At 40.6% G+C, this 13,991-nt stretch overlaps 1 long non-coding RNA gene and 1 other non-coding gene across 4 annotated transcripts; one reads left to right on the plus strand and one right to left on the minus strand.

Moving 5' to 3' along the window:
• Positions 1-444: 444 nt before the first annotated feature.
• LOC106605314 (uncharacterized) lies at positions 445-6,775 on the plus strand. Of its 3 annotated transcripts, XR_014392354.1 has the most exons (7): positions 445-718; positions 1,109-1,190; positions 4,474-4,842; positions 4,973-5,085; positions 5,205-5,278; positions 5,439-5,723; positions 5,920-6,775. It is a non-coding gene; the product is annotated as an uncharacterized LOC106605314 (long non-coding RNA). The 3 variants fall into 3 exon arrangements; XR_014392352.1 differs by having other exon boundaries at positions 5,439-6,775; XR_014392353.1 differs by having other exon boundaries at positions 5,253-5,278; positions 5,439-6,775.
• A 58-nt stretch (positions 6,776-6,833) lies between these two features.
• On the minus strand, positions 6,834-8,608 carry LOC106605313 (uncharacterized). The gene is made up of 3 exons (XR_014392355.1): positions 8,520-8,608; positions 7,257-7,384; positions 6,834-6,988 (listed from the first exon to the last, which is right to left on the minus strand). It is a non-coding gene; the product is annotated as an uncharacterized LOC106605313 (transcript).
• Between the last annotated feature and the right edge of the window lie 5,383 nt (positions 8,609-13,991).

Genomic DNA, 13,991 nt, shown 5'->3' on the forward strand with positions numbered 1-13,991 from the left:
TATTTTCAATGACAGCCTAGGAACAGTGGGTTAACTGCCTTGTTCAGGGGCAGAATGACAGATTTTTACCTTGTCAGCTCGGGGATTTGATCTTGCAACCTTTCGGTTACTAGTCCAACACTCTAACCACTATGTTACCTGATGCCATTATTCTATACTGTAGAAAATAGTAAAAATAAAAACCCTTGCATGAGTAGGTGTGTTCAAACTTTCTGCTACTGTATGCTTCATTAAGATTGGATTTTTTTTGTTGCATTTATAGCAATGGTTTTCAACTGTACTGCAGGGATGGAATGTAAGTTGCAGAAAATTAAAGCTGTGGTGGATGCTACAGAGAGGTATTTGGGTGTATGAGACTTAAGTCAGAAGAGTTACATGGTGTATTGAGTGGTGGTGACCTGTCCTTTCAGGCTGTTGGCCTGAGTTAGGCCTAGGTAGATTTAAATAGTGGAGTAGGGTGGTGAGTGTATGGTTAGATGGTAGGGTATTTGGTGATTTGTTTTTATTTTGTATTTACAAGCAAAGTATAAGGGAGTTATACTCCAGTCTAGTAGGTGGCGGTAATGCAACATTTATTGAATGCCAACTGCCGTTAAACCTCGTCGAAAAAGAACAAGAAAAGTAGTATTTTTCCGGTGACGTGTCAGCATGCTGAATTAACCTCATGGTTCAATGGAACTGTGGAAAACGTTTTTATTTGTACCGTTTGAACAACGATGTGAGTCTAGATAACCAGACGAGGAAAAATAATTAGTTCCATTACTCCGGTCGTTGTTTATGATTTCATTTCCAGCCCTTATTAGCACAGTAACGTTAATGACTTGCATTCAAGTGTAAATGTTCTCTTAAAACTACCTAACTTAGCTGCTATACCTTGTTAGATTTCGTTAGCTAAACCCAAACTGAACTTTGACTGAGCAGTATTTTTTTTTTGCAGACTTCCAAACGGAATGTGTATATTATATTTGAATAAAATAGTGTATTGTTTTGTGCATTACTGTTCAACTATCTAATACATAAATGTTGACATCTGAGAATGACCTGCCAAATGCAGTGTAATATAGCTAGCTAACTAGCTAGCTAGCTAACATGTTCATTTCTTTGGAAGTAAATGGCAGAAACTGTTCAGGAAAGGAGCCGTGGACTGAAGTTTGCAAAGCAACAGTTACTGCGTCATGGATGGGAACAAGGTAACGTTAATGTTAGATTTTCATTAATGTATTTAGTAACAGTATAGTCAATTAATGACGGACAATCTGTTAGCTAATGAACATCGATTACAGGCAGGAGTTTCTCAAATCAAAGTTTATTTGTGACGTGCGCCGAATACAACAGGTGTAGTAGACCTTAGTGAAATGCTTACTTACAGGCTCTAACCAACAGTGCAATTTCTAAGTTAAAAAAAGCTATTAGGTGAACAATAGGTAAATAAAGAAATAAAAACAACAGTGAAAAATAACAATAGTAAGGCTACTATATCAAGAGTAACGTTATACATATGTCAGCTTGAATTTGCTTGTAAATTACATTAGTAGGCAGGGCAAACCCGTTTTGGTGATTTCTGGTATATCATCAAAATAAATCCATCACAGCACGTTTTTGGACTCATTAAGCAGTTACCAGATTTTAAGTACAATACCATTGGAATTGAATGTTAAAAGTTCAATTTATATTCCTAAAACTTGTGTTAAATGATGCTGGCACTGCTTCCTTTTGACAAGCCATTTGGATAAATAGCCCAATGTCAAAACAGTTTTAACGTGTCCAAATCAATACCCAATATGCAGAAACAGTTTGATATCTTGAAAACCTAAACATAAAATGTACTATCATACATGTGCAACAATTAGTAATCATATTACTTGTATTTTTTTTATGCACCAAAAACCCTGTTTTGACAGGTGGCAATAAATCACTTATATCGATTAGGGGGGAAATCCAGTACGAGCTGTTGAAACTAAAAACACTGGAGAGATTTTTACATCACTGGTTAGAGAACATCCTGTAGAAGACAGTGGGCTACATTGGGGTGATGCATTTTGATATGGGGGTTGCCAAAACAAAAATAAACCCAACACTTATTTGTCAATCACGCCTATCGAAAACCACATGGAATAATGTGTACATCACTGGTTAGAGGACAATTTGTAGAAGACTGCTAGCTACATTTTGAAATGTTGAACAGGGGGCAAACGTTTGGAGTGTAGCGCTGTTTAAACTAACACTATTCAAAGGCCACACAGAATCTTGGAATAACCTGTATATGGTTGGTTAGGTGAGAACTTGTAGAAGGCTGATATCTATATTTTGGAATGTCGGATGTTGATTTCCCGAAGCTGCAATCACGACAAAGGGAACAAATCACTTAACGTTAACTTAAACAAATCACCACGTTTGGTTTATCACGACCCATAGGATAAAAACAGTGACAACGATTGGCTGATATAAATTATAGTTTGATTGTCAAATCCATTGGTGTGTCCCCAGCAACTTTTTTATAGAGAGACTGCCCCAAATTTTTCGTGCCATTTCATTAACTCCGCGTTCTGCGCATCCCAGCACATGTGACGATCAGCGGTACAAAACCAAATATATTGATCTGTTTTAAGTAATCAATCTTATGTCATCGTGATGACTATATTCTTTTATACTAACATCACCAATCTGAGGTAAAAGGATATGTAATTCCACTAAATAAACACAGCAAAAATAGAAACATCCCTTTTTCAGGACCCTGTCTTTCAAAGATAATTCATAAAAATACAAATAACTTCACAGATCTTCATTGGAAAGTGTTTAAACACTGTTTCCCATGCTTGTTCAATGAACCAGAAACAATTAATGAACATGCACCTGTGGAACGGTCGTTATGAAAACTTAGGACACGGAAGAGGCCTTTCTACTGAACACAAAAAGAAAGATGCCCAGGGCCCCTGCTCATCTGTGTGAACGTGCCTTCGGCATGCTGCAAGGAGGCATGAGGACAGCAGATGTGGCCAGGGCAATAAATTGCAATGTCCGTACTGTGAGACGCCTAAGACAGCGCTACAGGACGGACAGCTGATCGTCCTCGCACTGGCAGACCACGTGTAACAACACCTGCACAGGATCGGTACATCCAAACATCACACCTGCGGGACAGGTACAGGATGGCAACAACAACTGCCTGAGTTACACCAGGAACGCACAATCCCTCCATCAGTGGTCAGACTCCACAATAGGCTGAGAGAGGCTGGACTGAGGGCTTGTAGGCCTGTTGTAAGGCAGGTCCTCACCAGACATCACCGGCAACAACGTCGCCTATGGGCGATCCGGTGGGTTTGCTGGACCAGACAGGACTGGCAAAAAGTGCTCTTCACTGACGAGTCGTGGTTTTGTCTCACCAGGGTTGACGGTCAGATTCACGTTTATCGTCAAAGGAATGAGCGTTACACCAAGGCCTGTACTCTAGAGTGGGATCAATTTGGAGGTGGAGGGTCCGTCATGATCTGGGGCAATGTGTCACAGCATCATTGAACTGAGCTTGTTGTCACTGCAGGCAATCTTAACGCTGTGCGTTACAGGGAAAGACCTCCTCCTCCCTCATGTAGTACCCTTCCTGCAGACTCATCCTGACATGACCCTCCAGCATGACAATGCCACCAGCCATACTGCTCGTTCTGTGCGTGATTTCCTGCAAGACAGGAATGTCAGTGTTCTGCCATGGCCAGGGAAGAGCCTGGATCTCAATCCCATTGAACACGTCTGGGACCTGTTGGATCAGATCGGAGGGTGAGGGCTAGGGCCATTCCCCCCATAAATGTCCGGGAACTTGCAGGTGCCTTGGTGGAAGAGTGGGGTAACATCTCACAGCAAGAACTGGCAAATCTGGTGCAGTCCATGAAAAGATTCACTGCAGTACTTAATGCAGCTGGTGGCCACACCAGATACTGTTACTTTTGATTTTGACCCCCCCCCTTTGTTCAGGGACACATTATTCCTTTTCTGTGGAACTTGTTCAGTTTGTCTCAGTTGTTGAATCTTATGTTCATACAAATATTTACACGTTTACTCAAAATAAACACTGTTGACAGTTAGAGGACGTTTCTTTTTTTGCTGAGTTTATTATGGGTTGAAAATGCAAGCTTGTAAGGTAGTAACAAAATGTCCACATTAGGGAAATTAGTGCAATATTCAATATGGCAAAATAATTAAACATGTCAATTTTAAGATGATTGTGTATGTTGCCCACTCAAACTATTGCAACAATTACATCTATTTCTCACTAATTTAATGATTTAGAGTGTAAAAAAATGCTCTCAAACTATTTAACCGGTCGTTCTAGACTAGAGCCTCTTTGTCTGTGCAGTAGCCTGAATGTTTGATGTCACTACTAGTAGTAGTTGCCAGTTGTATCTAATTCTGTGTTATGAATGGTAACTAGATCTAATGTTCTTAGTCTACCACTAATAGAAGACCCCTCACTGTTCACAGGTAAAGGTCTTGGTCGGCAGGAGAATGGTATATGTGAGGCTATCATTGTGAATGTGGCAAGGGAGGGATGGGACATTGTCAAGGGGAGCAGTTCACCTTCCATTGGTGGGACCATGTCTTCAACAAAGCATCTTCTAGCCTGGAAGTGGAATCTGGCGAGTTAAGTCCTCAGAAGGGATGTGTGAAATGAGTATTTTACCACGCATACACACATTCACACACTTACATTGGGCCTAGGCTACATCTCCACCTTTCTGTTCTAGAATGGTGTGCAGGTGAAGAAGTTGGTTGAGGAGGAAGGAATGATTTCCAACAAGCAGCCAACGAAAGCCATGCTGGGAAGAGAAACTTTATGGATGCTTTGTGAAGGTACAGATAAACAAATCCAACTGGAACACACTTCCATATCTGTGCCAATGAGCTCTCTTGATAGTACAGAAAGATACTGCACATAGGCTAATGATATGGACTGGAAAGCTTGTATTTCTCTTCCTCCTAGTCTGCCACCCTCCTGGCAGGACTGGAGCAGCCAGAGTAGAAGTCGTCCAGTACAGATGACAGCAGCAGCTCTGACGATGAGGACCAGAGACTGGAACTCTCCAGCACCACCAAGTAAGAACCTCACTGCCCAATACCATCCACCACCATACAGGGATTGATATCAGTTTGTGAAGGTTATTTGTTTTTATATCAATGTGAAGATGAACAACAGTGGTTTTATGTACTCACAGGTTTAAATAATAAATGCTATTTCCCTCTTTGACGCTGACCTGGTGAAGGCTTGTGGAGGACGCACCGCTCACAAGTAAGTATTTGCTTGTCACCAATAAGTTTGTAATAAACCATAGAACACACATTCATGTGATTTATCTTGGTGCATGCTGTTGGTGAAGGGCTTGAACCTGGTCTTGCATGTCTTAATAAGGAAACTAAACATGGTTTGTCCCTATTCCTGTTCGCCACAGAGGAGCCAGACACGGCCTTACCATGAGTGCCAAACTAGCCAGACTGGAGCAGCAGGAGCAAGAGTTCATGGCAAAGTATGGCAAGAAAATCCAACTAATGCCTGCAACACCAGATAGCGTCACCACCATTACCCAGCCAGCTGCCCAGATCCCTGAGGGTGAACTAACGGATGAGACCCAGGGGGGAAAAAAAGAGGAAGAATAGCTGAGGATACCCGTGAGAATGTGGCGGAAGAGAATGCTGATTCTGCTGTCGTCTCCAGAAGTACCAACATGGAAATAAAGGTGAAAAAGAAGGATAGTTCAAAGGAGTGGGGAGGTGGCGGTGGTTCCTGTAGAGGAAGAACTAACGTCTGTGAAAGATAATACAGCAGACAATGCTCAGCCAACCAAGAGGAAACATTCAAAACAGGAAGGTGTTGGAAGAGGGCGAGAGCTGTCATCTAAATGGAGGTGTGTGAAACTGCTGTCATTTCTATAGAGAGTGAAGCCGGAGGAGGCGGTGAAGAGGCTTCAGAGGGAGAAGGTGCCACTCAGTAACAGACTGACTCAGACACTACTACCAAGAAGAAGTCCTCCAAGAACAGAGGTGGCTCTGGTGGCTGAGGAGATGAAACACTCTGATAGAGAAACCAACCAATCGGAAACTGTGGCAGACTCCCCTCCAAAAGAGAAAAAGAAACGGGATGGAGCAATAGAGGAAGTGACAACGGTGGAGGAGGAACCTAAAATAAAAGGTACAAATAAAAAATAGGAAGAGGACAAGCAGACCGTAGAGGACAGGTTGCATGATGTATCGGACTCCATACCTCTAAAATAGAAGAAAGGTAAACAACAGGAACCAGATTGATGAGGACTAGTTGGAGAGGAAACAGGTCAGGGATTTGGGTCAGCGCTCTAATACGTCTCATAGACGCATGAAACCATCTAATGAAATGAAGTATATTTTTAATTAACGCTCAATGGCCATTATTGCAACACCATGCAAAAAGGATGTTTTGTTTCTTGTCAACAAATGTATTTGTATGGAAAGATTCAGCTACAGACTATAAGAAAATATATATTTCAACGTCAACTGGTGTTTTTATACTTGTCTGGTGGTCTTGTATTGTTAATATTCTTAACATGGCTGTTTTAAACAATGTGATCTCAACATCAGATATGAAGTTGCTACATATGAGCACAGTAATGCATTTTATTTGCTCAATTAACTTTCCTTACTACTCTCTGAGGTACATTTACATGAAGTGACAAAGCTGCTAATTTAGAAGTATTGCGTCGTTTATAAAACAGCAATTTTTTTTAAATTAAAAACGGAACCTATGAAAGCCCTACAAGTGTTCTATTTAAATGTTTTATACACTGCTATACAATAGATCTTTTGACTGTGTGAACGTGGCTCAATTTACCCTGACCATATTAATGCTTTACTCTCACAGATCCATCGGTTTCTCTGGCCACACGGTGCAGCATTCCAATTAGCCAAAGGTGCATTGTTTGGGTTAGTTAAAGCACAATCGCGACCCCATACAGGTTGAATCTTCCAAAACCTGTGAAAAGAAATCCTACAATGAATGAAAAAACATAAAACCCAAAAACAATGATTTAAGGCTGGATTCAATGTATCGCGGAAGAGCCACGTTAAGATTTAAAGGTAATGGTTTCCAATTGGGCCGGCATGCAGCGTTTACCGTGAATGCAGTCTGCGAACGTGGGAACATTGATTTAATATTTTGTGACTTTTCCGCGATACCGATTTGAATCCAGCCCTTAGTGAAGAATTGTTTTAGGCAACACGCTTCTTTGGAATGTCCTTACCCATCAGTCAGATTCTGATTACGTCCATCAACCCAAAGCCATTGACCGTCTTCTGCTATGTCAGTCAGGCCGATCCAGTACCCATGATCTTCATCATAGTAGGCTTGAGTGTTGTTGAGAATGAATTCCTGAATGAGAAATTAAGGAAACCACAAGTAGATAAAAATAAATATAGGATACATTTAACAGTAATCTACAGTTTTGTGAGGCAGTGTGACAGTGTCTAAACGTTATGGATAAATGCATCTTATCGGGTCCAAATGAAAGAGAATACAGTATGAAAGTACTTCCTGTTGTCAGTCCCCTACTTTTTTTGAATGGGCTTCAAGCTTATATAATCACATTTATGAAAAGGCGGTCATACACTGAGTGTACACAACATTAGGAACACCTGCTCTTTCCATGACAGACTGACCAGGTGAAAGCTATGATCCCTTACTGATGTCACTTGTTAAATCCACTTTAATCATTGTAGATGAAGGTGAGGAGAGACAGGTTAAAGAAGGATTTTAAGCCTAGAGACATTTGAGACATGGACTGTGTGTGCCATTCAGAGGGTGAATGGGCAAGATCTTTTGAAGTGCCTTTGAATGGGGTATGGTAGTAGGTGCCAGGTGTACCAGTTTGAGTGTGTCAAGAACTGCAAGGCTGCAGTTATACTCAACAGTTTCCTGTGTTTATCAAGAATAGTCCTCCAGCCAACTTGACACAACTGTGGGAAGCGTTGTCCACATGGGGCCAGCATCCCTGTTGAACGCTTTCGAACACCTTGTAGAGTCCATGCCCCGACAAATTGAGGCTGTTCTGAGGGCAAAATGAGGTGCAACTTAATATTAGGAAGGTGTTCCTAATGTTTTGTACACTCAAGTGTATTAGGTGTGAGTGTGTGTGTGTGTATACACACACAATTCTATTCATATTCATGTATTGATAGCTCATACCCGATTCCTTTTATCAAAATATTTGATGCTCAAGAAGTAAGGCGCATTGACAAAAGTTAGAAAAGTCTTATTTGAAGCCCATTCTTAGCCTACAAAACGAGACAACAGGAAGTACCACTTTCATACCATGTATCAAGGAGCACAGTTGTAGCAGTGTTAATGAACTTCATGTTATAAGGGTGTTTCCATGAACATACAGTAGCTATATGTCACATTTTAATATGGTTCCTATTCCTACTTTTTATACATTTGTATTGCTTGAGTAACCCTTTAAACGCTGTGTGAATCTCCCTTAAAGCATTTACCTGTAGCAGTGTCCTACCTGTTCCTCTTGACTGCCTATGTCAACCAAATCGGCATTGTTGTTTTTGCAGTGCTGTCTGCTTCCTTGCCAGGTCCTCCAAAGGTGACCGAAGGGGACTTTAATGTGCAGAAACAGGTAACAACTGGATTGGAACAGCACCCAGCCAACTTGACAAGGTTTGCACACTCTATCTGTGCAACATGAAACATGCAAAGTAATAATATTAATATATACCATTTAGTAGATAGCAGATGCTTTTGTCCAAAGCGACTTAGTCGTGCATGCATACGTATGTTCTACGAGTGGTCCTGGGAATCAAACCCACTATCCTGGCATTGCAAGTGCCATGCTCTATCAACTGGGCAACAGAGGACCACTACGACCAGCTACATAGTGTTTTTGACATTTAAAGTAACAGTATCACTGTGACACATTCTAGACCATCAGCGTATGAACCAGTTCAAATTAGGAAATATTAACCAGGATGGAAACTTTACCTTTGGTGTTGGCATCTTCATATGGGCAGTAGTTATCAACTGGGAAATTCTTCAACTGAAAAATGACCCCAAGAGTCCAGTTGAGCCCATCCCTGTCTCTTGACAAGTTCATCCTCTCTGCCTTCAATTGCTGGTTTTCAGTAGACACATTGATGTAATCGCTCTGCAAAATGTGATTGGCTACACTCAGCTTGCAGTAGAGATTCATTAGGTCCTGATTGGCTGCCAGTAGGGATATATGCTCATCTGTTAGCTGCTCCAGTTCCCTCACCAAATGTATGTTGTGCTCTGACAGGGCAGTGCTGACTGTGGAGAGAAGGACATGCTTACTCAACCTGCACCTCTCCAAAGTCCATATTATTGTGTCTTTATGATCCACATACTCACAGTAGACACAGAGAGGTAAAATGGCTGACACCAACAGGACACAAAGAACCCCCAAGCACACTGCCACTCCTCCAAAGTGTTGAGAGTGGGGAGCAGGGCCCTCCACTAGGAATAGCAAAGATAGGAGTGCATTATAGCTACATTTTAATATGCTTCATTAGTGAATCTGACAGTATGCTATTATTCAAAGGAGTCAAATAATTGAACAATAAATGGTGGATATTGAGCTCTTATTTAACACATGCTGTGACAGGACCAGGTTGACTGGGTGCACTCCCCCTTGCCTTTACTTCAACATATAGCATATGTTCTTTTCCTCTTTTTTCGTGGGAGAGGGAGATTATTCATACGTTTTTACACAGAGAGGTACTTGATTAAACCTTAATTCATTTGGCATCAATGTTCTCCAACACAGAATTGGTAAAACATTCAAATAATCTGGAATAAATAGCTGCCATAACTGGCTTGCTTGCTTTAAGCATCCATCAATTTGAACATTTAAAAACATGGCGATTTTAAATAACGTTTTAGTGCTAGGTCTGGCAGTGAGAATTAGCTGAATTGGTAGAAATGCACTACAAGAGAGTAAGATAGATGAAGAGAGAAAGAAATGCTAAGACTCACCTTTTGGTGAAGACATTTTTTTATTTTTTAAAACCACTGTAGAATAATGCAGCTCTTCTGGCATCCTTCAGATACAAATAAAACCATAACCAATGGTGTCTGAAATACATGTGTGACTACTGTTAAAAAACATTCCTTACTCCAGGACTTTAACAGGTGACTATCAGGAAAATAAAGAAAACTAGTTCTCTGTCTGCATTGATCTGTTTCATTTAAAGCAAACAGGCTTATGTTTCGTCATTGGATGCCTTCATAAGCGCCTTTTCTTTATTTCTCCGTTTATTTAAAGGTAGTTATTTACCTGTTGAAGTGTCCTGGGGTGAGGAAGGCTTTTTGGGATTTTCAAGTCCCTCAGTCGAGCACCGGATTCCTTTTTTTGTTCAAGCTGGTCTGAAGCGTGTTTCGGTACACTTTATTTCTACAAGTGTGACTACTGTTGTTATCCCCAATAGGATCTGTATAAGTACTTCTGGGTTGACTCTGGTCTGCATTAATTACTCACAGATAATCTCCATCCAGCTGGCTCTCTCTCTCTCTCTCTGTAGCAATTGAGCCTGGGGATGAGGTTACTTCACAGACAGACATTTCACTGTACAGATTCACACATCTGACTCAAAAGGGGAAGGTATGTTTACGTGTCATGATGGTAACGTTGCTGTGTGGTACTCGATATGGAAAGCTCTATAGCTGTGGGAAACAGAAATACGGTTGTCTTTCATTCCTCTCTTGTTTTAGGGTGAGCATATCTCTGAAGATTTGCCATGCCCTCCTTATAACCTCCAGTCACTGATTGATTCTTAATATGTAGACCGAGCCACATTGACTGGTTACAAGTTCAAGGAAATTCCCTGACTTGCTAAGATGTCAGAAAATGTAACAGTTTTCCAATTTGTCTGTAATAGATATTAAGTAATTTCCCATATGAATGCAGTAGATCTTCAGTACACTATTGAACCAACCCTTGGAGGTTGAATGGAAGCGGGGTTGCTACTGTACAATGTGGACGTGGGGCGGTTGCAATGTTGAATACTGTCACCAGAGGGTAGTACTGAGGTCAAAATGGATCTGAGAAAATAGCTGCGCCATTTGTTTATTAAAAATTAACATGGACACTACTATGTTCATATCTAGCCCAGTCAAAACTGTTCGCTGCTCTGGCACCCCAATGGTGGAACAAGCTCCGTCACGACGCCAGGACAGCGGAGTCAATCACCATCTTCCGGAGACACCTGAAACCCCACCTCTTTAAGGAATACCTAGGATAGGATAAAGTAATCCTTCTAACCCCCCCCCCCTTAAAAGATTTAGATGCACTATTGTAAAGTGGTTGTTCCACTGGATATCATAAGGTGCATGCACCAATTTGTAAGTCGCTCTGGATAAGAGCGTCTGCTAAATGACTTAAATGTAAATGTAAATGTAAATGTAGCAACCTTTTATCTGATGTAGCATTGTTTAAAACATCCATGTTGAGAATATGAACAATACAGGACCACCGTACAAGAAGCGGTATATAAACACCAGTTGATGCACACAAAATGATTTCTAATATCCATTCCACAAGTATATTGTTGAAAGTCTGTTGTTGACAGGAAACAAAACATGCTTTTTTCATGGTTTTGCAATATTGTCAGTTGAGCCCAGATTCAAATATACTGTGTTTCATATGATGGTTGCATGTGATGAAGTGAACATTGGAGCTCTGACCACAAGCTCCTAAATGCCTGACCTCTTTGCCTCTCCAACAATCTTAGGCAAGTCCTCATCAATCTTGTTCCATATTATTTATTTTTTAGAGGTTTGGACTCATTGTGTTACCTGTCCTCTACTGTCTGCTTGTCCTCTTTGCATTTTTAGTTTTTACCTTTTATTTTAGGTTCCTCCTCCACGGTTCTTCCTTCATATCTCTCTCCTCTATTGCTGCATCTAATTTCTTTTTCGGAGGAGAGTCCACCGCAGTTTCTGATTGGTTGGTTTCTCTACGTTAGTGTGTTCCATCTCCGCTGAATCCTTTTTGTTCTTGGACGACTTCTTATTTTTGATATTAGTGTCGGTGTCAGTCACTTGGAGAAATTCATGATTTGATTGACATTACTGTTTTGTAGAAGACTGTCTCTGCATATACATTTGCAATTATTTAATTAAATATGTACACAATGGTTTTAGTTTATCTGATAAAGATTGAGACTATTTTGTGTAAAAAATTAACTAATCTTATCAATTGATCTTATTGGATAATTGATGGACTGAATAAAGGATTGGACCCCATCTTTTCCTCAATGAGCTTTCCTTACTACTCTCTGTGATGTGACACATTTGCATGATGCTTTAAGAGGAATCCATTTTGGACTTGAATGAATGATATGTACCCATTGATTCTTAAAGAATATAACTTAGAAATGCCTCATGAGCTTCGTTCAACTGTGATTCTCCATCAGAACCAAAAATATAAGCTTGTTTTCCTCCAATGTTTGTAATCAATAAATGTAAACAAACACTATATAGCCTCATAACATGGTTAAAACTATAATTTTGATATCATGGATGGTCAGTCATTGCATCCATGGCTCTTTCTATGAATATGACAGTGGTTACATTTCACCAGCCCCATCCTTCGGATGTATTTTTTACCAAAACAGGGGCGGGGATGTACTTTGTTATTGTTTCAACTCCTGATTGCTGCTTTAAGTAAAATATTTAATAAAGTGCCTAAAGCTGCTGATTTAGAAATATTGTAGAGTTTATAAAACTGAGTGATTTTGTTAACTTGCATTCCATGTATTAAACTTGTACTTCATATGCAAAGATCTTTCAAAATCGAAAGAAGATAATCTTGGAAGACAAGTCCTGCTTTGCTTTGTAAACTGAATATGATATGATTTCTGATCTATGAAAGGCCAAAACAAATGTTATTCTAAAACACTACTATACATAATACAATAAGACAATAGAACATTAATTTCACTTTGACAAAGAATTTTTGATAAAGAAAAATGTGCCTGATTTATATGAAAGCTAAAAACTAAACATTATGTTCTAAATATACTGTAGTTAGTGTATTTGGAAAGTATTCAGACCCCTTGACTTTTTCCACAGTTTATGTTACAGCCTTATTCTAAAATAGATTAAATATTTTTTTTTGCTCATCAATCTACACACAACACCCCATAATGACTAAGCAAAAACAGGTTTTTAGAAATGTTTGCAAAAAAAAAAATGGAAAAACCGTATTCAGACCCTTTACTCAGTACTTTGTTGAAGCACCTTTGGCAGCGATTACAGCCTTGAGTCTTCTTGGGTATGATGCTACAAGCTTGACACACCTGTATTTGGGGAGTTTCTCCCATTCTTCTCTGCAGATCCTCTCAAGCTCTGTCAGGTTGGATGGGGAGCTTCGCTGCACAGCTATTTTCAGGTCCTCTCCAGAGATGTTCGATCGGGTTCAAGTCCAGGCTCTGGCTGGGCCACTCAAGGACATTCAGAGACTTGTCCCGAAACCACTCCTGCGTTGTCTTGGTTGTGTGCTTAGGGTCGTTGTTCTGTTGGAAGGTGAACCTTCGCACCAGTCTGAGGTCCTGAGCGCTCTGGAGCAGGTTTTCGCCAAGGATCTTTCTGTACTTTGCTCTGTTAATCTTTCCCTTGATCCTGACTAGTCTCCCAGTCCGTGCCACTGAAAAACATCCCCCACAGCATGATGCTGCCACCACCATGCTTCACCATAAGGATGGTGCCAGGTTTCCTCCAGATGTGACGCTTGGCATTCAGGCCAAAGAGTTCAATCTTGGTTTCATCAGACCAGAGACTTGTGTTTCTCATGGTCTGAGAGTCTTTAGGTGCCTTTTGGCAAACTCCAAGCGGGCCGTCATGTGGCTTCTATCTGGCCACTCTACCATAAAGGCCTGATTGGTGGAGTACTGCAGAGATGGTTCTCCACAAAGGAACTCTGGAGCTCTTCCAGAGTGACCATCGGGTTCTTGGTCAC

The sequence above is a fragment of the Salmo salar genome, chromosome 05, assembly GCF_965601325.2.
Source record: "Salmo salar chromosome 05, fSalSal1, whole genome shotgun sequence".
In the NCBI taxonomy this organism is placed as follows: Eukaryota; Metazoa; Chordata; class Actinopteri; order Salmoniformes; family Salmonidae; genus Salmo; species Salmo salar.